Source organism: Phascolarctos cinereus, unplaced genomic scaffold, assembly GCF_003287225.1.
Source record: "Phascolarctos cinereus isolate Bilbo 61053 unplaced genomic scaffold, phaCin_HiC Scaffold_2;HRSCAF=192, whole genome shotgun sequence".
Classification (NCBI taxonomy): Eukaryota; Metazoa; Chordata; class Mammalia; order Diprotodontia; family Phascolarctidae; genus Phascolarctos; species Phascolarctos cinereus.
The window spans coordinates 148,518,106-148,543,726 of record NW_027555625.1 but is presented as its reverse complement, the minus strand read 5'-3'; the positions used below and the strand labels follow the sequence as shown (position 1 = coordinate 148,543,726).

Genomic DNA, 25,621 nt, shown 5'->3' with positions numbered 1-25,621 from the left:
CTTTCTGTTATCAGAGCTTTATTGAAGGTTCCTCTTTGAATCTGAATTACCCCTTCAGTTTCAGAGTGCACAGCCTTCCCAGAAAGCTCTGTATGCATCTTATGCTAGACAACCGTCTGTGTGCCTTTCTGCGTTAATGGAACTGGCCACAACTGAAATCTTATCAAGATCACCGTGAGTCCCAGCTGTGGTTAGAGGGGTAGATTAGTACCTTAATCACTGTCATAGGAGACTTTTAGCGTATGACCCAAATTAGATAACAGTAGGGTAATGTTACAAGGGAGAGCTATACTTTGAGAATGTAGGCATTGTGTTCTTGGGGACTCACCCTACAGCCCCCACTGAGGCAGAACTCCTGAAGCAAGGAGGAGCTAACTACTGGGAACTGAGCCAGGATAAGCACTTCTGAACTGCGGTCTTCTCCCTGATCCTCTGGGGATGGGGAGCCATTTCTACTGAGCAGGGAGGGAGGCAGCAGATAAGGCTCAGTGAGCTATGCTACTCTATGCACGAGAAACCTCTTTCTCCTCTCCCCATTCCCATCCCCATCCTGCCAGCACTGCTCACTACAATAGGAGGATCTCTCTCTTGTGGAAACAGGAATATTGATTTTCATGTTATTTTTAAAACTGGATGCATGTTCACACATTAAGAGAGATTTGAAAGGATTTCATTAAAAACAGCAAAGTTGCAGAGAGGGAAACGAGACAATGGGTAGGAAGCCTCAGAGGTAGACACAATGGGGCAGACAGAACTATGACACAGGTCATGTTTTGAGAGTGGTGTTTGTGTGTGCTCTCCTGGGAAGAGAAGTTGGGAGAGAGGGTGTGTATAGCATGGGTGTGGGGGGTTGGGAGAACAAGAAGTTTTGAATGTTCTCCTTCTTTAGGGAAGGTTGGGGGTTGCAAGGGAGGTGCTTTCGGTGTAGTCTGGGCTGCCTGGTCTATGGGGTTTGAGGCCTGGGTTGTGAAATAAATGCTAAAACCTCCTCTTCTTCTGTAACTGCATTGGTCACCAGGGTCTGGCATTCTTTTAGTCCATTTTACTGTATGTTGGTGTGTTTTCTTTTCTTCTTGAAGTGAGAAACCAGTGCTCACTCCCTGCTTTCAAGGTTAAAGCTGGCCTGTAGGGTGAGCCCCTAAAAAAAAAATTGGAAAAATAATGATCCTTTCCCAGAAGTATGAGAAACATGTTTGTCCCTTGCAATAATGCTCTTAGCACGATGGACTGAGCAGCTTTGGTTTCCTGTTACTCATCCCAGAGAGAGGAAGCATAAAAACACAGGACTCTATTTCAGCAACAGATGATTAGCTAGATCAATCGATAGATTGATAGATAGATGAATAGATGGATGGATGGATGGATAGATGGATGGATGGATGGATGGATGGATGGATGGATGGATGGATGGATGGATAGATGGATATATATATATATACACATATAAATATATATGTATATATGTGTATATACATATATATGTGTGCATGTATGTATGTGTGTATACATGTGTGTGTGTGTGTGTATGTATATGTATATGTATATGTATATGTATATGTATATGTATATGTATATGTATATGTATATGCCAGGCAAGCAAGACAACTCTTACCTTCAGGGAGCTTGGGGGAGTGGGGGAAGGAAGGGAAGTATTGAGCTCTTTCTCCTCACTAAAGATTGTCAAGTAAAATCTAGATTATGACTTTCCAGGTATGTTGTAACAATAAGTCTTCAGAAATTAGGTGAATTAGGTCTTCTGAAGTTCCTTCTGACTGAGATTTTGTGATTCTGAGACTCAGTCCTTAACTAGCTGTATAAGCCCAGCTAGTCCCTTCCTATTTCTGAACCTGTTTCCTTGTCTATAAAACAAGGGGACTGAGCTAGATGGTCTCTAGGAAACCCTCCAGCTTTGAATTTCAATATTCTATGACTTGCATCTTGGAAGCAGAAGAAAACACAATTTGTCTTTTGGGTGCCAACTGTCATTGGATGGGTGCCTGAATAGATTGGGAGGAGGCTCTGCCCATGATTCCTAGGGGCCTGGGGCTCATATGCTGAGGATAATGCCCCAGGGTCCTGCAATGTGTCAAGAATTTGGAAGCTGTCAAGCATGTAGCTCCTGGATCCTTTGCAGAGCTCCTGGATGGAGAAGGATCTCTCAGAAACAGGCCTCCTGTTTGACTCACTGAACAGTCCTGGCATTGACCATATGACTCAGGCACTACCCAGTTCATCAGGTCCCCCAATAGCTTCAGCAGGGGGGTGGCTAATCATCTAGAAACTCTATAAGGTAAGGAGAGGAAGGCATCTCAGGTGTTTTGGCCCTACAGGCCAGCTCCTTCTTCCTGGCTTTAACTTTGAAAGCAGTGAGTGAGCACTGGTTTTTCACTTTAAGAAGAAAAGAAAAGAAAACACCAACATACAGCACAGCAGCCTAAAAGAATACCAGGTCCTGGTGACCAATACACTTTGGGTCATCACCGTGGGGTATATTTCTTTGGCAGGAGGATGTTCCTGCTTCTGGGAGAGTTTTCAAATTCATCACCCAACTTGCTAGAGGTTTCATGTGTGCTCAGCACTATAGGTAGCAGGATTTCCTACAGTGTCAAAGGTGAGTCAAACCCTACTTAACAGAGTGGAGCCCTAAGACTGTAAGTGTCATGCTCCTTTTCTCCACACTCTTATGTAATTGAGTGTGTGTTCATTGTAGCTCTGGGGCAACTAGGTGGATAGAGCCCCAGCCTTGGAGTCAGAAGAGCCTGAGTTCAAATTTGACCTCAGACACCTACTAGCTGTGTGACCCTGGGCAAGTTGCTTAACCCTATTTGCCTCCTTTTCCTCATCTGGAAAAAGGAAATGGCAAACCAGTCCAATATCTTTGCCAAGAAAACTCCAAATGGGGTCACGGAGAGCCAGACATGACTGAAACAACTCAACGACTAATTGTAGCTACAGTTCTTCCGGAACTGACAAGATGAGTTCTGCAACTCAACAATAGCTGACATTTATCTGTAAATTTTGCTAAGCATTTGAGATATGGCGTAGGAGACTGATCAAATGGCCTTTCAGAGACTAGTGACCAATAAGCAGAGTCCCCTGTATCCTCTTAGGAAGGGGGTAGCACAAATGCCTAGCTCTGTGGGAGCTGCCCCATTCCAATAAAAGTCGCCTGTGTCCTGTGATCTCTCATATAAAGTTGACTGGGCCTTAGTGGAAGGAGAGTCCTCAGACCGATCAGACACCCCTGATCAACTTCCTGTTGGACACACTAGGTCTCTTTCAAGCTTCACAATAATCTGGTAAGTTCAGTGTTATGATCTCCATATTACAGATGAGAAAAATGAGGCACAGAATAGCTTAAGTAATTTGCCAATGGACATATAACTAGGAACTGTCCAGGGCTTCCTAATTTCAAGTCAGTATTCTATCCACTGCATCATGCTGCCTCATTCAGGGGAGTCTGGGTTCCAACCCCAGCAGGATTTCTGAGGAAAGTGAAGAATACCAGGTTGTTACGTCTGAAAAAATTTTCTGTATTCACACACACACACTTCATGTCCAAGTGGTCCCGGGGCTCTCCAACATAAGTTATGCTTCTGGAAGCTTCATAAGAGTTTGTGATAACTGTGATATTACCCCATTCTAGTGCCTGATCTGGAGTTTCGTCTACCCTCTGACAATGGCTCTGACAAGTACATCAGCCTCTCTCCTAGCCTGAAGCTACCTGTAAACAACCTCTAAAAACAGGGATAGACAGAACATCTGGCTGTTACTAGCCCATGTAATTTCAGAGCTCTGAGTATTCGAAAGAAGAGGAGCAAAAGATCCAGGAGATCCCACCTCTAAGGTAAAGCAGTGTAGCCTTATGGATCTGGTATTCCTGGGTGGCTTGGCCTTTATCTACCCCTGTTTTGTGTATCCCTAGAAAGGTCTTTGTGCTAAGTTGTGGTGCAAGTTACCTGAGGTCTTGGTCATAGAAAACAGAAAATAATAACATTAATAATTACTGGCATTTATAGAGCACTTTTAGGTCTTCAAAGCACTTAACAAATATTATTTTATTTTATTCTCACAATAACAAGAGAGAGGTAGGTGATACTATTATCCCTATTTTGCAGATGAGGAAACTGAAGCAGACAAAGGTTAAGTAGCTTGCTATATGACACACAGCTAGTAAGTCTCTGAGGCCAAATTTGAACTCATGTCTTTCTGACTCGAGATCCAGCACTCTAACCATTGTACCACCTTGCTGCTATGAGTGCTAGCTTTGTTCTTTTCGGCAACTTCTGAGCCCTTCCCTATTTCAGATAGCTTTTGATAAAGGTCCCAGGACCTGTGCTCTTGGGTTTTGATGATAGACTTTTTTTTTTTAATTTGCTTACTCATTTCCCCTAGTAATATATCAAATAAATCCTTGCCTTGGAGTAGGAAGAAAGAAAACTTCCAAGGGCAGGGTCTGATTGTGCCTCACCCACGCTAACTATATACATGTGCCTTTTGTGTCACACAAATTTGCAATAATAGACCACAAAAGAGCAGTCTCCAGAAACAGCATGCTGACTTCTCAGAAACAGACTCCTTCTTATGGAGGAGGAAGAAGAGGATTTTGCCTGCAACCAGCTACCACAGCCAAGTAGTTCTGTAGTGCCGGAGGGTGAATGGTTCAACAGTATCATACATGGCAACCAAACCAGATTATGGAATCCAGCTTTAAATGAAAGAACTGAGATCTGAGGCTGATTTTTGGATTTAGAAGCTAAAGGGAACTCAGTGGCCATCAGCTCCAGTTTCCTCATTTTATAAATGAGGCCCAGAAAAATTAAATGAATTGCTCAGGATCATATAATTAGTGTCTGAGGCTGGTTTTGAGCTTGGGTTTTCCTGTGTGCAACTCCAGTGCTGTATTTGCTATGCTTTGCCACTTTTCTTTTTGGCTTGCCTCTAACAGGATATCTAAGATCTGGGTTCAAAAACATCTTTCTCTTGTTTGTAACCTGAATTTGCCTCAGAATCATTGCCATGGAAATTCAGTGGGTTAGATATCTGCCAGCAGGTTGAATAGACACTGAAGCAGCATTTCCTAGGCTCTATTGACCTTGAATGGATTTCACAGGAAAAGTTAAAGGGGCATTATAGGAAGGATTGACAGCCATGCTGGGGAAGCAGGTTACTGAGGAGGCATGAGCCAAGACTGTATCTTGAACTATATAAGTTGGGAGCTTAGTAGACACCAGCGATCATCACCCTAGCTTTAACTGAAGTTCTTAAAGCCTGAGGTAGAGAGGAAAGGAGAGCTGGGAAAGGTGCAGGTCAGATGACATTGCAAGTCCAGTGGGGTAAGATAAAAGCCAGGGGGAACAAGATCCACCAGAATCTAGGGCTGATGAGAAGCATCAATTCACTTAGTGCCTTTCTTTACCCTTCCTCCATCCTTCCAATGGGAGGAGGCCATCAATTTCTCCTCATTTCTTCACTGCCTGCTTTCCCCCTACAGATTCAAAGGAGAAGACATAGAAGTGACCAAAGCCAATGTTGTCCCCTTAACATTTGGACTGGATTATTCCCTGCTTCCTTTAGGTGTTTATGGTTTTTAAGCTATTGTTATAAATGATCATCCTGATGTGTGTTTCCTTGGGATAGGAGCCTGAGAGTTTGGTCTGGAATCTGACTCCACCAAGAATAAAGTAGAGTTGTACTGGAGGGCAAGAAATCCTGGACAAGACTCTGAGGTTGCTTCAAATCTGAAATCCTGTGATTCCATTAATTAGTCAGAGAAGGAGAAGGGAAGCTAAGAGGGACCAAACTGGCTCTAGTTATATTTTCACTGAAGACAAAAGTTAGTTTTTCAAACCTCTCGAAACTTTGCAACTTTTTGTTTTATGTTTATTTTATTTTATTTTTTATTTTTTGAACTCAAAAAAATGTCAAGAAACATGAACATTTCCACGTACAGGAAGAACAGAAAAAGAATATTGTACATGAAACTATGAATTTCATTAACATACAGCTTACACACACACACACACACACACACACACACACACACACACACATAAACACATATACATTCAGTTCAGTATGTTAGTTCCAGAGCTGTCTTGCTTATTTGTGTTACCCTCTGAACCTCCTTCTGATCTCTTCTATGTATTTTTAAATGTTCCATTGATACTTTTCTTTATACCCCCCCCTTTTTTTTTTGGATGGAAAGGGGACAGACATCACTATCACTAGTCTTTCTCTACCCTTTAGTTCCCCACTTCACTAAAAAAAAAAATCCTAGTAACAAGTTAACACACGACAGTTAAACACAACAAATCTATACACTGATTATATCTGAAAGTGTAGATCTCATTTTTTCATTTCTAGTCCACCCATTTCTCTCTGGAGAGGTGGAAAGTGTGCATCATTGGTCTTAAGTAATGGCAGTTAGTCATTGCATTTATCAGAGTCCTTAAGTCTTTCAAAGTTGTTTTTCTTTACAGTTTTAAATAGCTCTTCTGGTTCTGCTTGCCTCACTCTTCATCAGTTCATAAAAGTCTTCTTAAGGTTCTTTGAATCTATCTCTTTCACAATTTCTTAAGATGTAATAATATTTCACTATACCTACATACCATAATTCGTTCAGCCATTCCTCCAGTTGATGGGTACTCACGTAGTTTCCAGTTCTTTGCTACAACAAAAGTTGCTGCTATGAATATTTTTATATGTATCGATCCCTTCTGTAGTGAATAAAAGATGAAATGATTGATTGAAAAAATCCCTGTCCTTTGACCATTTATCTACTAAGAAATAATTCTTACTTTTATGTATTTGAATTAATTCCCCTTGTATCTTGAATATCAGTCTTATTTTTTCTTCAGAATAACTTGCTGCAAAGATTTTTCCCCCACATAATCATTTTCCCTTAAATTTTGCTTTCTTTGTTTCATTTATGATAAAGCTTTTCCATTTTATATAATCAGAACTGTTCTTTTTACCTCATGTGATTCTATCTCTTTGGTTAAGAGCTTTTCTCTTATCCATAGCTGAGAAAGATTATTTCCTTCCCTTTTCTTCTAATGTTTATAATATAATCTTTTATATCTGGGTCATGTATCCATTTTGAGTTCATAGTTGCAAATGATGTGAGATATTGGTCTAACCCTAATTTTTGCCAGACAGATTTCTAGTTTTCTTAGCAGCATTTGTCAAATAGTTGGCCAGTCCTTTCCTCAGTAGTTGGGGTCTGTGGTTTTATCAAACACTATGCTGTGATGTTTATTTGCCTCTGGATTTTGTGTGCCTACTCTGTCTCACTGATCAACTTTTATGTTTTTAACTAGTACCCAATAGTACTGATTATTATTACTTTTGTAGTATAGTTTGAGATCCAGTACTGTTAGATCCCCTTCCTTTACACTTTTTTTTTATTATTTCCCTTGATATTCTTATCTTCTTTTCCTTCAGATGAATTTTGCTATTACATTGTTTTTCCAATTCTGTTAAGCAATCTATTAGCAGTTTGCTTGGTATAATACTAAATAAGTAAATTTAGATAATATTTACATTTGTATTTTATTGGCTTGACCCAACCATGAGCAATTAATATTTCTCCAATTACTTAGGTCTGTATTAAAGATTGTTTTGTAGTTGTATTTGTATGATTCCTTTTTATTTCTGGGTAGGTTGACTTAAATAGTCTTCATCATTTTTTGAATGGAATTTATCTCTCTTGAGGCTGGTGGGTTGGCTTTTTGTTTTGTTCATATGCAGAAAAGCTAATGATTTTTATACCTTGATTTTATATAGTCCTTATAAACCCTGAGGATCCTAATCCCAACCCCAACTCTCACAAGTAAGTTGTGGCCCCCCCAAAGCAGGGCTATATCTCCCCCACATAGTTCCAAGGGTGATCTTGAGGTAGTGGGAGCAAAGGATGTCTTCTTTTAATGTCATTGGCTCAAACTCTCATTCCAGTATATTCTTCCCAACATCAATCAGAAATTACAGTTGGTCTCTTCCTTGTATCATCAGTACCTAGTGATTAGCATCTCAATATCATTTAGCCAAATAACATCAATTAGCTTTTTTTTTTTCTACAAAGGGATGATACTTGAGACTACATGAAGAAGAGAAGTTACAAACATTTTCCCCTTTAATGCCTGGAGCACATTCTCCCATATACTACCTTGTTCCTAAGGAGAATGGGATCAAACAGAATAGTTTCTACAAAACATTTTGCTCCCCTGATTTCATTTTAAATGCAGCATAGGTGCTAGATGTATTGGCATCTTATCTACCATTGAGCTGGGTCAAATAGGTCACTCTTTGGGGCCTCTGTTTTCACTTCATGTATGCTTGGCCCCCAACAAATCCTGTTATGGACACTAGCTCCCAGCTTTCTGGCACTCACTCACTATTCTGACCTTTCAAAGGTAACAGTCTATAGCCCTCTCAAGGGTCCTTCACCTAAAGCAGGGAAGAATAGACATATGAGAGAGAGAGAGAGAGAGAGAGAGAGAGAGAGAGAGAGAGAGAGAGAGAGAGAGAGAGAGAGAGAGAGAGAGAGAGAGAGAGAGAAACAGTAGCAGGTTGTACTACTTAAGGACCACATAGGCAGGGAGATAAAATTCAAAGCCCTCCCTCGCATCTGGAAGGCATCCGTTAGTTCTTGCTTCCTCAAACACATTCATGCATCATCCAAGGTTGATTAGTGCCTTTCGAATGCATGCTCACTTTTAGCTCACCGACCAGTTGAAATACTCTTCTTCTTCATGTGGTAGGGGACCAGAAACAGTTAGAATATCTGCACATGTTCTGAATCAGTAAGCAGGAACCTCCCATTACTTATCATACCTTTCTGGAAGCAGGTACCTGAGCCTTGTCCGTGTGAGCTGTCAGCAGGCTGAACATTCTGCACGTGCTCTGAAGATGTACCATTGTTACATTTATATCCTGCTACCGTGCTGAGGTTATTGTTTCAATTACTATCTCAGTCGAATCTTTAGGTTTATTCAAGTACACTGCTGTATCATCTGCAAAAATCAATACTTTTGTTTTCTCTTTGCCAGTGCTTATTTGCTTACTTTTTCTTACCATCACTTTAGCTAGCATTTCTAGAACAATGTCCAACAATAGTGATCACAATGGATATCTGAAAGGCCTCTAAACTTTCTCCATTATATAGATAGGTAGATGGGTGAATATAAGTATATGTACCTGTGTGTGTATGTACATGTGTGTATATGTATATACATATATATATATGTATATACATATATATATATATAATACTGCTATTCATTTTATATAGATAATATCCGTTATATTAAGGAAAAATCCATTTATTCCTATACTCTTTTTTGTGTGTGTTTTTAATGGACAGGGGTGTTACATTTTGTCAAAAACTTTCTACTTCTGTTGATGTAATTGTGTCATTTTAATTGTTTTTTGTTATTAGACAATCCATTTTGTGTCCAGTTTTTCTAATATTGAACCAATTCTGCATTTCTGGTATAAATTTCACTTGATCATTGCAAATAATCTTTTTTATATATTGCTATAGCCTCTTTGCTAAAATTCTCTTCTATGTTTTTGTATCCATATTCATTAAGGATATTGCTCTGTGATTTTCCCCCTCTGCTTTGTCTGTTCCAGGATGAGGTATCAAGATGATCTTTTTATCATAGAAGGAATTTGATAGGATGTTTTATTTTTCTATTTTTGCCAACAGTTTACATAATATTGAAGTTAATCTTTGATAGAGTTCAATTATAAATCCATCTCGAGTATTTTTCCCCTTTTGGAAGTTTATTTATGGTTTGTTCTATTTCTTTTCCTGAGATTAGGCTACTTAAATTCTCTATTTTTTTGTTGTTAATCATGGTATTTTATATTTTTGCAAAGATTTATCCATGATACTTAATTTATCAATTTTGTGAGTATTTAATTGGGGAAGTAATTTGCAATCATTTCTGTTATTTCCTCTTCATTTCTTGTGAATTCTCCTTTTTTATTTTTATATTGACAGTTTGGTTGTCCTCTCCTTTTAAAAAAATCAGAATATCAGTGGTTGATTTATTATATTAGTGGCTTTTTCTTTTTTAAAAAGCAATTCCTAGTTTTATTTTTCAATTAGATGGTTTTTTATTAGATTGGTTTTGGTTTTTGCTTTCACTTTTCTAATCTCTTCTTTGATTTTCAAGATTTGCATTTAGGTATCATGTTGAGGTTTTCTTAGTTCTAGCATTTATAGTTTTTCAAATTCACGTATCTAGTTCATTTATTTACTATTTCTCTCTTTTGTTGAGGACTGTATTTACATAAATAAAATTTCTCTATAGAACTGCTATGGCTGCATACCAAAAGTTTTGGCATATTGTTTCATTGTCTGATATACATTTGGATCCATTATTTCTTAGGACTGAGTTGTTTAGCTTTCATTTAAACTTTGTTCCTTTCTTGCAAGTCTCTATGTTGATTTTAATTTTCATTATATGTATCCAATAAACCATATTGGAATTTTTTTTTCTTTTCTGCATTTGTTTATGAATTATACTCAGGCACAAGGTCTGTTTTTGTAAAGGTGCCATATACAGCTAAGAAATATGTATATCCCTTTCTATTTCCATTTAGTAATAGCCAGAGATCTACCCTGTCTAACTTTCCTAATATTCTATTAAGGTACCTCAGTTCCTTATTTTTAAACTTTGGTTAGGTTTATCCAGGTCTAAGAGGTTACATACTATTATCATTTTGTCATCTTTTTTCCATATAATTCAACTAACTTTTAACATAAGTAAGTAAGCATTTAAGCATTTTATTATATACCAGGATCTTTGATAAACTCTGGGGATACAAAGAAAGACAAAAATAGTCCCTGGCCTCAAGTAGGTTACGTTCTAGTGGGGGAAACAACAAGCAAACAAGTATGTACAAATAAGATACAAAGAGGGTAAACTGGAGGTAATCTCAGAAGGAAGGCATTGGCATTGAGGGCAACCATTAGCAGCTTCTTGGACGAGGTGGATTTTAGCTGAGACGTGAAGGAAGCCAGGGAAGCCAAGATGCAGAAATGAGAAAGGAGAATATTTCAGACATGGGAGAGAGCCAGTGAAAATGCAGAACTGGAATATGGAGTGTCTTATGGAAGGAAGAGCAACATGACCAATATGATTGGATTATGGAATATGTGGAAAGGAGTAATATGTAAAAGGATTGGAAAGATGGGAAGAGAAAAGGTTATTAAAGACTTTAAATTCCAAATAGAGAATTTTGTATTTGGTCCTGGAGACAATATGGAGACACTTGGAAGTTTATTGAATGAGGGAGAGGAGGGGAGACAGATGACATTGTCTGAACCAAGTTTTAGGAGAATCACTTTGATAACTGAGGGTAGAGGATGGATTGAAGTGAGGAGAGACTTGTGGCAGGAAAACCAACCATCAGGCTATAGCAATAGACCAGCTGTGTATCGGAGTAATGGCAGTGCCATAGCAGACAAAGAATCACATATGTTAAGAAGAAAGAACCAACAGGCCTTAACAAACAGATCGGTTATAGTGAGATGTGAGAAAGTGAGTCAAGAATGACAGCTAGGTTGTGAAATTGAGTGATTGGGAAGATGGTGGTTCCCTCAACAGGAAGTGGTAACTTTAAGCATACTGTAGTTTCTCCATTTATTTCTTTTAGCCATGCCTATTTTTAACGTTGCCTTTTCTAAGATCATGATCACTATTCTCCATGATTTTTTTTAGTTCATTTGAAACATAATAAATTCTTCTCCCACCCCCCCACTTTAATTCTGTGTGAATCTTTATATTTCAAACATATATCTTGTAAGCAACATAGTGTTGTATTCTGCTTTCTAATCTATTCAGTTATCTTCTATTTTATGAGTGAGTTTATCCCATTCACATTCAAAATTATGATTAGTAATTGTGTATTTCTTTTCATCTTATTCTCTTATACTTTATTCTCTTCTTTTGTCCCCCTCTTTACAAAGAAGATACTCAAAGTAAAGGAATATGATCAGCACTAGTATTCTGTTATTGTAGCAATCTATACTCCCACAAAGTTCCCCTTCTTCTCTCCCCCTTACCTGGATCCTAATCAGTGGTTCTCACACTTTCTTTCTTTCCTTCAACTTTCCAAAGTTGAAAGGTTGTTTTGGGTTTGGGGGTTTGTTTTTTTTTTTTTGCTTGTAACTAAACCCTTCCTCTTAAACCCTCTTCTTTCTCTAACACCAATTTTTTTTTAATTTAGTTTAATGTGTTACTATACCAAATCCTTAGGGGCAGCTAGGTGGCACAGTGGATAGAGTGAGTGAGTTCAAATTCAGCCCCAGACACTTACTAGCTGTGTGACCCTAAGCAAATCACTTAACCTGTTTGCCTCAGTTTCCTCATCTGTAAAATGAGCTGGAAAAGAAAATGGCAAAATACTCCAGCATCTTTGTCAAGAAAACCCCAAATGGGGTCACAAAGAGTTGGACATGACTAATTGACTAAACAAGAACAACATACCAAATCCTTAGCTTGTGTCTTTTTATATGAATGTGTTCAACTGTCCTTTGTCCAGTTCTAATAAGAGTGAGATTTATGTGATGCCTACTTCCGCCCATCTTTTTCTATATGTTTGTATATTCTTCTCCCATAACCCAGGACATAGTAGATACTACCTATTTTTTCTTACTTTTTTTTCAATTTTTTTTTGGGGGGGGCTAGGCAATGGGGTTAAATTACTTGCCCAGGGTCACACAGCTAGTAAGTGTTATGTGTCTGAGGCCAGATTTGAATTCAGGTCCTTCTGAATCCAGGGTCAGTGCTCTATCCACTGTGCCACCTAGCTGCCCCCTTTTTTTTTTTAACTTTTTCCCTCCCTTTAAGACCAGCCCTAAGACCATCAACAACTTGGTCCCTATATTTGTTTTCTTTCGTTACCTCTGTGATGTTTGAAGACACTGATTTTGAATGGCTATTTCTCTCATTATTAGAATATAAGTACTTCATCAATTAGTCCCTTCCAGTTGCTTAAAAATATTTTACACATAAATATATTCTTTTACATATTTCTCTTGATTCCTGTTTTTTTGCAATTTAGAGTTTCTATTCAGGTCTGTTCTTTTTCATCATGAGTAGTTGAAAAACTTCTGTTAAAGGTCCATTTTCCTCCTGTAGTATTATATACTTAGGTTTTCAAGCTATGATACTCTTGGTTGTATATCTCTGTCTATCTATCTATCTATCTATCTATCTATCTATCTATCTATCTGTCTGTCTGTCTGTCTACATAGCTATATCTATCTGTCTTTTGGAATTTTATATTCCAAGACCTCCTCTTGTTTGTAGTAAAAGCATCAAGGTCTTGTGTAACCATGATTCCTTGATTCTTGAACTCTATCTTTCTCTTGGCTTGAAGTATTCTTTTTTTTTTCCTTTGGTCTAGACACTCTAGATTTTGTTTATAATATTTCCGGGACTTTTCCAATGGGAGTTTCAGAATATGATCAGTGTATTCTTTCTATTTTTACTTTTTTCCTTTGATTCTAGTTGATCTCTATGATTTCTTGAACTATAATATATATTTTGTTTAAAAGCATAGTTTCCAGAGAATCAAATGATTCTTCAATTGTCTGTCCTTGACCTGTTTTCCAGATTAGCTTTTTTAAAATGGTAGATACATTACATTTTCTTCTTATTTTAAGTATTTTAATCTTGTTGCATCATGGAGTCATTGATTCCTGTCAAACTTTTAGGCAGTCCCATACTTGGGTAAGGTACTTTCAGTTCTAAGCTATTTATTTTCCTTTTAATTCCTTCTTTCAGAGTTTTATTTTATATTTTAGAAATATCTTGTTTCATTTCTTCTAGATATTCGTGTCATCCTTGTGGAAAATCCAGGTGATTATTTTTTCTTTTGAGACTCTGCCTGTGGTTATGAAATTTCTTCTTTTAGGTTTTGAGTATCTCTGTATCCATAATTGTTTGTTTGTTTGTTTTCTACAATAGTCAGGGCCTTTTTCTATTTACGATCTTTAGCCTTAGGTTCTGAGTGGGAACTTTGTAGCGATGGCAGGCTCTGTCTCTCTGCTGCACTTTTTGGTGGCGTGATGGGCTCTGCTTGGTATTGGGGTACTCTGGATTTCTCTGCTGACCTCTACCTCCTTTGGCAGGTCTACACTAAGAGCAATAAAAAGTTTTAGCACCCTCCCCCCCATATTTAAGGTTCAGAGTGCTGGATCATTAAGGCTCTCTGTGGCGTCCCAGGACTGAGAGCAAGAACCTTAGAACCCTGAACCTGGAGTGTCCAGGGATGGCTGTTACCATGACCACACTAACTGCTCCCACTCATAGTTACTTCCATTCTTCACCCAGTGGTTTTCCAACTCTTTGGGACTTTCGCATGTGAGCCCTCTGGCCTTGCTGCCTCCAGATAAGAGAGCTTTGCAGATTACAGGTATCTGTTCATATTATTTGCTTGCTGTTGTGAGAGCTTTTCTAGCATGCCTCCTTTCCTGTTGCCCATGGACTTCTGGCTAATTTTTTTGTGTAGCTCTGGGGTGAATGAAGTATTTACTCTAGAGTCTCATTGGATTTCTCAATCGGTATATGGTTTGGTGGTATTTTTTTGGTTTTTGCTGGAGTCAGTTTATGGACACTGGGCTCCCAATTTCATTCAAGCAGCCATCTTGGCTGAAAGTATCATGTGCAGCATTCTTAGTGATCCAAGCCTTCTACTTAAAACAAAGGTCCACCATTTTAACATAAGTATTCTTTCAGTGCCACCAGAATGTTCTGTCTCATATAATAATACAGTCTCCGAAAAAAGTAAAGATTTTGGTCCTTGAGAGGCACATAGCAGGCACAAGTAGGCTGCTAGAGAGTCCAGTGTGAGATGTGTCCTACTATTAAAATAGGTGAGTGAGTCATGTAGCCACAGGTAGGGATAGTTGATGGATGGCCAGTGTGTTCTAGTGATCTCTCCACAATGTCAAGAGATTTAGAGGAAGGCCGCAAAAACATTGAGTGGAAGCCAATGTAAGATTTTCAGAAGAACATGGAAAAGCATCCCCACGTTTGACCTAGGCTTTTGACACTATCAGTTGTGAGGGCTTGTGGAAGATCATAATGAAATTTGGTTGCTGGAGAAGTTCATCAGTATTGTATGCCAGGTGGCATGCTTGCATGGGTTCTGGATAATGGATGATGCACTTCCCATTTCCCAGTCACCAATGTCCTTCCTAAAGTGTGGTGCCCAGGACTGAACACAGTAGTCCAGATCTAGCATGGCTGGGCCAGGAATACAGAAGAAGCAGAAATGTTCTTATTCACTACCCTATGCCTCTCAAAAGAATGAACAGAAGGGGAAAGCATTTGCTATGTACTTTGAAGCAGTAGATTGAGCACTGGGCCTGAAGTCAGGAAGATGAGAATTCAAATCCAGCCTCAGACTCTTGCTAACTGTGTGACCCTGGCCTCTATTTGCCTCAGTTTCCCCCACTGTAAACCTCAGCTTGTACCTCAAAATGTTGAGAGGATGAAATGAGATAAAATTTGTAAAAAGTTGTTAGCATGGTTCCTGCCATATAGTAGGCAATATATAAATGTTTATTCCCTTCCCCCCTACTTACTAGGTGCCAGGGCACTCTGCTGAACTTTGGCAGTACAGATACAAAAAGAAAAATGGCCCCTGATCTAAAGTAGCTTACGTTTTAATAAGAGAAGGCATAATACGTAAGGGAGTAGTGGCTAGAGAGGGATAATTAGGCATTGGAAATCACAGGGATAGGGAGTGGAACCACATGATAATTGATTGATATGTCTTTTCCAGAAATGGCAGTATTGATATGATTATTGTTCCGTGGGCTAGAGATGGAAAGGAGAGAAAAAGGGAGGTAATTTATGGCATGGCATGAAGATGGAGGAAAGCGGCAGGTGTTATGGTAAATCTGGGTCAAGCTAGTTATAAAAACCTCAAATAGGAGTGAACAGGGCTCCTAGAGTGGGAGGTGGAACAGATGAGGAGACAAGGCATGAAGATGCTTGCTAATCTAGGATCACGTTAATTTTCTTGGCCTGTCATATTATTGACTCTTATTAAGCTTGCTGTTCACAAAAACATGAACTGTCTCCTAACCATATTTTTACTTTATTGTATTTGTAAGGTCCATTTTTTACTTTACATTAATTAAAAATTAATCAATGAATTCTTAAACAATTAAATATCAAATTAAATAAGTAAAAAATAATTAAATTAATTCAAACTTTAAAAAATGACTTTAAATATTCTATCTCATTTGATTCAATGAAATGTTATAGTATGTTAATATCTCTCTGCATCTTGACTTTTTCATCCAGTAGGTCAGCTAACCCTCTCAGTTTCATGTAATCTACTAATTTGGTAAACATGACATTTATGTCTTCTATGTTAACATAAATAAAATTTAAATGAAAAATAACTATCCCAAAACAAAGAAAAATGCTGAGAGGAGTGACATTGCTTTACATATTTCTGGTCTCTTTCATGTCTGATTTGATAGAAGAGAGCCAGATTCTTATACCTGCTTCTGCATCCAATCTGTTACGATATATCATTTTGGTTGAAATATATGAAGAATATCCGACTTCACACAGATATGTAGTTGGAAATGGGAGGATTGTTTTAGTAGGCAAATAGAGTCTAAGGTTTATAATTAAAATAGTTTTGACCTTACCAACTTCCCAAAAGGGTCTCAGAGATCCCCAAGGGTCTGTGGACCACATTTTGGGAATCTCTGATAAGGGGAATTTCCCAAGAGGAATCTCTTCTCTACCAACTCAGTTACAGCACCTACTCTCATCAAAGAGGTAACAAAAATGGGAGTAATGAATGCATGGTCCACATGCTCTATTGGTGTCCAAACAGTGTCAAGAGATCTGGAAATAAGTGGATCTTCTTTATCTCATTTATGGAAAAATGTAATGAAGAGTTGCATAGTATGAGAAGGCATAGCTAGATTGGGTTCTATTGTCTAGAGGACAAAAGTCAGTGAGATCACAGCATTATCCAAAGGATTATAGTCACTGGTCACACAGAAGATGATTTCTTTCTCAGCCATTGGTGAAAGACTGAGTACTTGGGAAAGCTAACAGAAATCATGCTGTTTTATGTTTTGGCATCAGAAAGGACAAGGACCTTAGAGTTCAAACCCTGATAACAATAATCGTGTCAGGTTTACATTTCTTTCTGGAGACTACTAAGCCTGTGAATTTAACCCCCTTGGTAAAGATAACTCATTCACATCATAAACTATAATAAAGTAGAGTGACCATGCTCAGTCATGTTCTTGGCCTTGCACAAGATGAGAATTAACTGTCCCGTTCTTATATTAACGTGGGGGTGTTGTTGCATCAATTACACCTACATGGCAGGGGTAGGTTGGCTTATCTTTAATTCTGACTCTTTCATATTAGACTTGGAGGCAAGAATGATCTGTGTCCAGTCCTGCCTCTGGTACTTGCTAGGCATGCAACTATGGTCAAATCATTCAGCTTCCTCATCTTTAAAATGGGGAAAATAACATCTGTTGTCCCTACCTTGTAAGATAATTGTAAGGGTCACATGAGGCACTTAAGTATCACAGTGGAGAGAGCATCAGACCCAGAACCAGAAAAACCTTAGTTCAAATCCTCAGACACTTGTGTGACCACAGGCAAGCCACTTAATCTCTGTCTTCCTCAGTTTCCTCATCTATAAAATGGACATAATCAGATCACCTATGTCTCAAAATTGTTGTGAGGATAATAAAAGATAAAGGTTGTAAAGCATTTTACAAGCCTTAAAACACTGTGCTAGCTATTATCATTATTAATTGATTAAAGCACTAAATGGAACATAAAATGTTATAGAGATATTAGCTATTATTATATTAATTTATTATAGTTGTCAGTGCTATTTGAAAGTCTTCTGGAATACAAGCTCAAAGGATATATCTGGGGTTTTGTTTTGATTTTTTTTAAAAAAAGAGCAAAACCTGCTAGAATGTGTGTGTAGGGTTACCATAGAAACCCTTTTTCCTGCTCACTTATGTTTTGGAAAAAAACACCTGCTGTGTGTTTGTCTGGTTTATGTCATCTATTTTAAATTGTAAGCCCCTGGGGGAAGAGACCTTGTCTGGAGCTTCATTAGAATACTGCCATGGGGAGAGGGGAGCTCTCTCTCCTGGCCCTCTAGCCTGTCGGACCAAAGCCAAGACCAAGGCTGAAGCCAACCTCAAGGAGAAAGAAGACCTCTACAGGTTTCCATGGCAACAGGAGGATTGCGTACATCTGCCCCCTTCTCCTCCCCTCCCCCAATCACCTACTCCCTACCAGTCCCTATACAAACAGTATCAGGAAATGGAAAGTATTCTCACCTGCACAATTGTCAAGTCAACAAGAACTTATTAAGAGCCTACTATGTACTTACTTACTATGCTGGGCACTTATATAGGATCTTCAATTTAGTAAACATTTGTTAATCACCTGCTATGTGCCAGTGGCTAGAGTGTAAGAAGACTCATCTTCCTGAATTCAAATCTGGTCTCAGACACTAACTAGCTATGTAACCCTGGGCATGTCACTTAACTCTGCCTCAGTTTCCTCATCTGTAAAAATGAACTGGAGAAGGAAATGGCAAAAACCACACCAGTCTTTGCCAAGAAAACCCCAAACGAGGTCACAGAGAGTCAGACATGACTGAAAAAGAACTAAATATGTGCCAGGCACTGTCATAAGTGCTAGGAATATGAATAAGGAAAAGAAAGCCCCTGCCCTCAAGGAGCTTACAGTTTAGTGAGGGATGACCAAACAGCCCAAAAGGAAGCTTGAAAGATGAGGAGGAGATGAGACAGACATGAGACGGTACCTGGAGGCATTATATTCCAGGGAGTTGAAATCAGGTAGAGCTACAGACGAAAAGTGGGAGAGTGAGCATATAAGTGGCAAGTGAGGAGATGATGGGTGCAAATATATACAGATGTAGGATATTTTTTTACAGACAGATCAACAATAAATTAGAGGTAATCACAGAGGGAAGCCATTGGTATTAAGGCAGATTAGGAAAGGCTTCTTATAGAAAGTAGAATTTTAGCTAGGACATGAGGAAGCCAAGGGAACCAATAGGCAAAAGTAAGGAGAGAAGTGCAAGGATGGAAGATAACCAGTGTAAATGCAGGTCAGGAGATGGAGCACTGTATGTGAGAAACAGAAAGAAGGGCAGTGGCGTTAGCACATGGAAGGGAGTAAGAAGCTTGGAAAGGCAGAAGTGGCCAAGTTGAAGGGCTTTGAAAGCCAAACAGAAGATTTTATTTTTTATCCTGGAGATCATAGGGAGCTCCTGGGGTTTATTGAAGAGGAGAATGGCATGGTCAGAGCTGTGCTTTATGAGAATCAGTTTGACGTTTTGGAGAACACATTGTCGAATGTTAAGAAATCAGAAGAGGGACAGTTTCTGCTTTGTATTATGCTGTTTTCCAAGTTACTGTAAAGGAAGAATATGGTCTTATTTAACATTTCAATCAGTGACTTGAATAAAGGTATAAATGACATGTTTCTCAAAGGTGGGAGGGATAACTAACACACTGGATAACTGAGTCAAGGTGGGAAAAGATCTTGGCAGCCTCTAGCATTGGACTGAATCAAAAAAATATAAAATTAAATAGGGATGCATATAGTTTTACAGGAGGCAGCTAGGTGACTCAGTGTATAGAATACTAGGCCTGGAGTCAGGAAGACTTGAGTTCAAATGTGATTTTAGACATTTATTAGCTGTGTGACCCTGGGCAAGTCACTTGACCTCTGTTTGCCTGTATCTACTGGAGAAGGAAATGGCAAACTGGTCTAGTATTTTTGCCAAGAACACCCCATGCACGATAAAGTTCATAGGGTCATGAAGAGTTGGACACAGCTGACTCAACAACAGTGTCTTATAAACTTGGATTCCAAAAACTGACCTTATACATACAACATGATGGAGGCATGGATTGACCGATTTCTGGAAAATAGTTAGGAATTTCAGTTAACTACAAAATTCAATATGAGTAAACACTATGATGTATTGATGTAGGCAACTAAGTGGGACAGTGGATAGAGTGTCAGATCTGACCAAAGTTCAAATATGGTTTCAGGCACTTACTAGCTGTGTGACTCTGTACAATATTTAAGTTCTACCTACCTCTGTTTCCTCATCAGTAGAATGAGGATAATAATATCTCCCAGGGTTGTTGTGAAGATAAAATGAGATTAACACAGGCAGTCCCAAAAGTCTTAGTGCAGGTTTAAACTTTAATAACTTCAGTAGTATAACTGCTACAAACTTACCAAAAAATCATTTGAGAGTTTATTTTAATTTGTTTTATACTTATTTATAAAGTCTTAACTAATAAAATTTTAATTTTTACAAGATGGGGCATCCTGTTATTTTGTATTACATATATGACAGTTTCTGGAACCCAACTTCTTGGATCAGTGGCTCAGGAGAGGAGGTTTTCTTGCTTGGCCACCCTACTCACACAATCTCTCTCCATTAGCCTTTTTCTTGTAGGGTCACATCAAAACTGTTGTATACACATCAAACCTCGTTCTTTAGATGATCTTATTTTGTTTTTCTTGTTCTTGTTGAGTTGTTTCTGTCATGTCCAACTCTTTGTAACCCCATTTGGAGTTTTCTTGGCAAAGATACTGGAGTGGTTTGCCTTCTCCAGCTCGTTTTACAGATAAGGAAACTAAGGTCAACAGAGTTAAGTGCCTTGCCCAGGATCACACAGCTAGTAAGTTTCTGAGACCAGATTCAAACTCAGAAAGATGAGTCTTCCTGACTCCAGGACTCTAGCACTCTCTCTAATATACCACCTAGCTGCCCCTACAGCTCTATAGATACATACTGGCTATTATTTTTATTGTTGTTATCAACATCATCATGATTATCGTTATGCGGAAGCCCCTTCCTCCCAGAAAAAGCAAATGTTATCTTGGGCTGCACTGGGACATGACATTTCTAAGACTGTATTCAGCCCTACTCAGACAACACCTGAAGTACTGTATTCATTTCTGGGTGTCACAGTTCAGGAAGAACATTGATAAAAGCTCTAGAATGTCCACAGGTGGGCAACTAAATGGTAAAAGGCTTTGAGATCATGCCAGATGAGGATCAGTCAAAGAAACTGGTGGTATTTAGCTTGGAGAAGAGAAGGCCAGAGTATATAAATGCCTTTCAAGTATTTTAAGGATTATAATGAGTAAGAGGAATTGGGCTTATTCTGTTTGGTCCCAAAGGGCAGAATTTGGAGCAATGGATAGATGTTGCCAAGACATCAAATTTAGGCTTGACATCAGAAAGAAAAAAAAAACCTAATAATTTAAACTATTCCAAATAGAATTGGCAGTGTTGGGAAGTAGTAGGTTTTCAAGTAGAGGCTGGGTGAGCCCTGGTCAAATATATTGAAGAAGGGATGCTATTTCCAATATGTGTTGAACTAGAGGGCTACTGGGATGCCTTCCAATTCAGTTCTGTGATTCTGCAATTTGTGAAGATTATGGCTTTCTAGTACAGGTTTCTGTCTTTTTCCCTAATGATTCCCACGCTCATTCAAAGCTGGGCATAAAGCAAATTTGGGGGCATCAGATTTTCAATATAAATAGAGGACAGGTCTATTTAAAAGAATCCAATTTTGAATGTCTTTGTAAAACAAAGAATCTCTTTAAAGAAATTGCAAGTGCCTATGGGGCAAAGATACTGTTTGTATCCCCAACACCTAACTTGGTGGCCTGCATACAATAAGTACCTAGTAAGTATCTCCCGATGATGATGGTGGTAGAAGACCCAATGTGGTAGGAAAGGTCCCTTGATAGAGAATCAGGGGGATGTGGATTCTAATTCCAGTTTTGCTACCAACTAGCTATGTAAGAGCAGCTAGAAGGTGCGGTGGAGTCAGGGAGACCTGAGTTCAAATCAAGCCTAAGCCTCATACACTTCCTACCTGTGTGACCCTGGACAAGTCACTTAACCCTGTTTGCCTCAGTTTTCTCATCTATAAAGTGAGTCAGAGAAGGAAATGGCAAACAACTCCAGTATCTTTGCCAAGAAAGCCCCATATAGAGTCATGAAGAATCAAGCATAACTGAAACAACAGAACAACAACAAACCTATGTGAACTTGAGCTGTGTGAACTTGTGTGACCCTGTACTTCACGTGTAAAACCAGGGGTCATAGGAGTATGCTGGTAAATGTTTCACAATAAGTTCTCTGAAACAAAATGTATATAGGTCACACATTTAAGTTTAATTTGCATTATTAACATTTTCTCCATCACCTTCTGTAGTCTAGCCAATCAACAAAACAATAAACCAAGGCCTTATTCGTAGGTATTTCCTGATTTCTGAGGTTTAAATGCTCACTCTGAAAATTTAACAATTGACTCTGCTGGGCTGGTTTAAGTTAGCTCCAGCACATCCCTTGGCCTAGTCTACATACTCTCTTAGGACCTTCCAACTAGAAAAACCCAATGATTCTATGAATTGAATGCTTTTGTAAAAGAGACAATACTTCCTCAGCTTATCTTTTGCATTGATCAAAATTTTCAGAAGACAATTTTGTTCAAGCTTGATATCACTGGAAAAACACTAGAGCAGGACTCAAAAGACCTAAAGTTCTAGTTCCAGTTCTGCCACCAAACTAGCTGTGTGACCTTGGGCAAGTCCTTTAACCTCTCTGGGCTTCAGGTTTCTCATCTTTACTAATGAGAGGCTTGGACTAGGTCTTTAAGGTTCCTTTCAACTTAGCATTCTACGATTCTACCCACATCTGTCTATGATCAGATGACATCAGGCCAAGGCAGGTTTATTAAAGTCTAGTCATAGAGAATTTTATTTGATTGTGCTTTGGTGAGAGGGAGTATTGTATAATGTAGCCTATGACCAAACACAACCTAAATTTTAGTATAAGGTATGTAAACACTCCATAAAATAAAAAGAAAAAAAATTCAGAGTTCTTCCCTGGTATGGAGGGCCAAAAATTTTACACGGATTTTCCAGATTGTGGGGGCGCCACATTCCTAACCCCACAATGTGGAAGGGATAACTGTGTCTTGTTTGTATACAGTTGTTGGTGGGTTGTCTTCCCCATTAGAATAGGAGCACCTTGACAGCAGAGGTGATTTATTTATTTATTTTGCCTTTCTTTATATCCCTAGAGCTTAGTACAATGCTTGGCCCATAGTTAAGTGCTTAATAAATGCTAGCTGACTGACTATATTCTGGTCCTTGACAAGGCCAGCTTGTATCTACTTCTGAGATATCTAATTCGGGAACCCACAGAATGCCAAAGAAGAAACAAACTCAGACCATTGTGTGTGTGTGCATCAAAATTTTTAAAAGTAACAGGACTTCAAGGATGTTTGATTTTGTATCTTCCATTGATAAAGATGGCAACCCCACAGCAACAGATGATAGTAGGTGATTTTTGAGAGTTGTAATTGAAAAATCCATGTCCCTCTAGAGTCCAGCACTTCTTAAACTGTGGGTCATGACCCCATATGGGGTCAGGAAAAATTTGGCAACAGTCAAGTGTTTCTGAATGTGCAAGCACCGAAAATTAATTCAAAATCCAACACATGATGGATCTGGGGTGTTGTTGGCAGCTACTGCCCACGTTGCCTCTCACAACTTCATTGCAGCCTTGGTTAGGAACATAAAGCATACCCACTTTGCATTGCACACGCCCTCAGGTCACGCAATGACAAGGAATGTGAAAAGGAGTCATGCCTGGAAGAAGTTTAAGCCCCTAGAGATTCTTAAACTTTTTCCACTCGAGGCCCCTTCAGCACTTCTTAAACTGTAGGTCATGACCCCCTCCGGGTCTAGACAGCCTAGTGATGAACTTCTACGAAACTAACTATGTTGGTCCTAATATGCTGGATGCATGGTCGATCACTGAGCACTCATTTGAAGCCTTTCTAATTCAGTAGATTTTGCTTCACAAGCATAAGGGTCTCACCTCACTTAAAAGGGTTTCACTTCCATGACAGGATGAGACTGGATGTTTGGAAGAAACAAACAAAGATCCTTTCCACAAGCCTTTGCTGCTTCACTCAAAGAGGAAGAAACAAATAAAATGAGAATGAAGATTTCCCTTCTGCCCCATACCTCCCCCCTTAAGATTCTGCTATCCTTGTCTCCAGCTCCAGCTTCTTGTGTCAACACTCTCACACCAGGCCTGAGAAGCAAACTGCCCCACTCACAGACCCGACAATGGCGTGAAGAGGCTATGAGAGCTGGCAGAATTCCGCCAGGGCCCAAAGCCTGCTGATTCAGCAGGGTGAGAACCCTGCTGAAATCCTATCTCCTTCTGTTTTCCTTAGCAGAAGGCAGCTTCTCAGGAGAGCCAATCCTTTATCAGCAAATCCACATCTGGAAAAGCCCAGGCAACACATGCTGGGCTCTTTTCTTTCTTTCTTTTTCTTTCTTTCACCCCTGTCTCCTTTCCTTCCTTTCTCCTTCCTCTCTTCCTTCTTTCCTTCCTTTCTATTTCTCTCTCTCTTTTCTCCCAAATCCTTTTCCCTTCATCCCTCTGTTCCTTCCCTTCCCCTTCTTTCCTTTCTCAGAGGGGATACTCTGACAGATATGAGTTTTCATTTTTGTAAATGTAGATTAAAAATCATCCAAGCATTTTCACCTAATTCTTGATCATGTTTTCCCATAAATAATAAGATCTAGAAACCTTATAGATCATCTAGTCAAATGTCCTCATTTTGAAAATGAGGAAAGAAGAAATGAATTGCTCAAAGTCATGCAGGAAATAAAGTCATACAGAGAGTAGAAAGTGTCATCATATCTATTGAGTTTATTCTATATAGTACCTTTCCGACATTCTGTAGACCTCCCTCATGTATTTTTAGTATGTTGGAGGCAAAGCCATCACTCTGATTGCGTGACTGAGCATGCTCATCTGTAGAGATTGCTTCCTGTCCTGGTAATCCTCTGACCTGCTCTTTTGTGCCTCCCCAGTGCCATAGACTCTGCCTCTGTAACCTGGCATTCCCTCTGCAAGGCCTAGGCCATACTATTTTCAATACTATCATGCTCAGGCCACTGAGCCACCTTCTATCAGTGCTCTCCATTTGTCTCCTCTGCTTCTCCCCTCATCTCTATCCAAGGATTATGGGGCCCAGGCCATGACTTTGTCTTTCTAGACCTTCAATTTTATCTGTCAATTTTGTGTTGAACTCTTCCATTGCTATTGTTTGCTTGTTTTCTTCCTAACTCCACTGATAGTTTTAGAGTAGTAGTTGAGGGAGTAGTAAATGTATTAGAGAAACTGAGGAGGGACAGGCATCCCCTCTATTTAAAAAAAAAAAGTCTCCACTAATTATGGAAACAAACAGAAAACCGCATTGGCTAAGATTTGTATACCAAGCCATAATCAAGGGCAAAGCTCTCCTATGACATGTGAGCAATGACAAGAGTGAGTAGAGTGGGATTTCCAGGTGTTTGACTTTGGGGGTGGGGGTGGGTATTTAAGGTCCATGATGATTGCCCCAGCTGTGCTTGGGTGGAGGTGGAGGTTGGGGTGAGCAGACACAGGCTGCAGATGCACCTCAGACAGTTGTGATGAGGTCAACACCCCC

At 39.1% G+C, this 25,621-nt stretch overlaps 1 long non-coding RNA gene across 1 annotated transcript in view; it reads left to right on the top strand.

The window, feature by feature from the left end:
* LOC144455824 (uncharacterized) overlaps positions 1 to 25,621 on the top strand; it is a 358,020-nt gene that overhangs the window by 269,854 nt on the left and 62,545 nt on the right. The window contains exon 8 of the long non-coding RNA XR_013484618.1: positions 3,647 to 3,847. This is a non-coding gene — a long non-coding RNA (uncharacterized LOC144455824). The remainder of the gene's footprint in view (positions 1 to 3,646; positions 3,848 to 25,621) is intronic.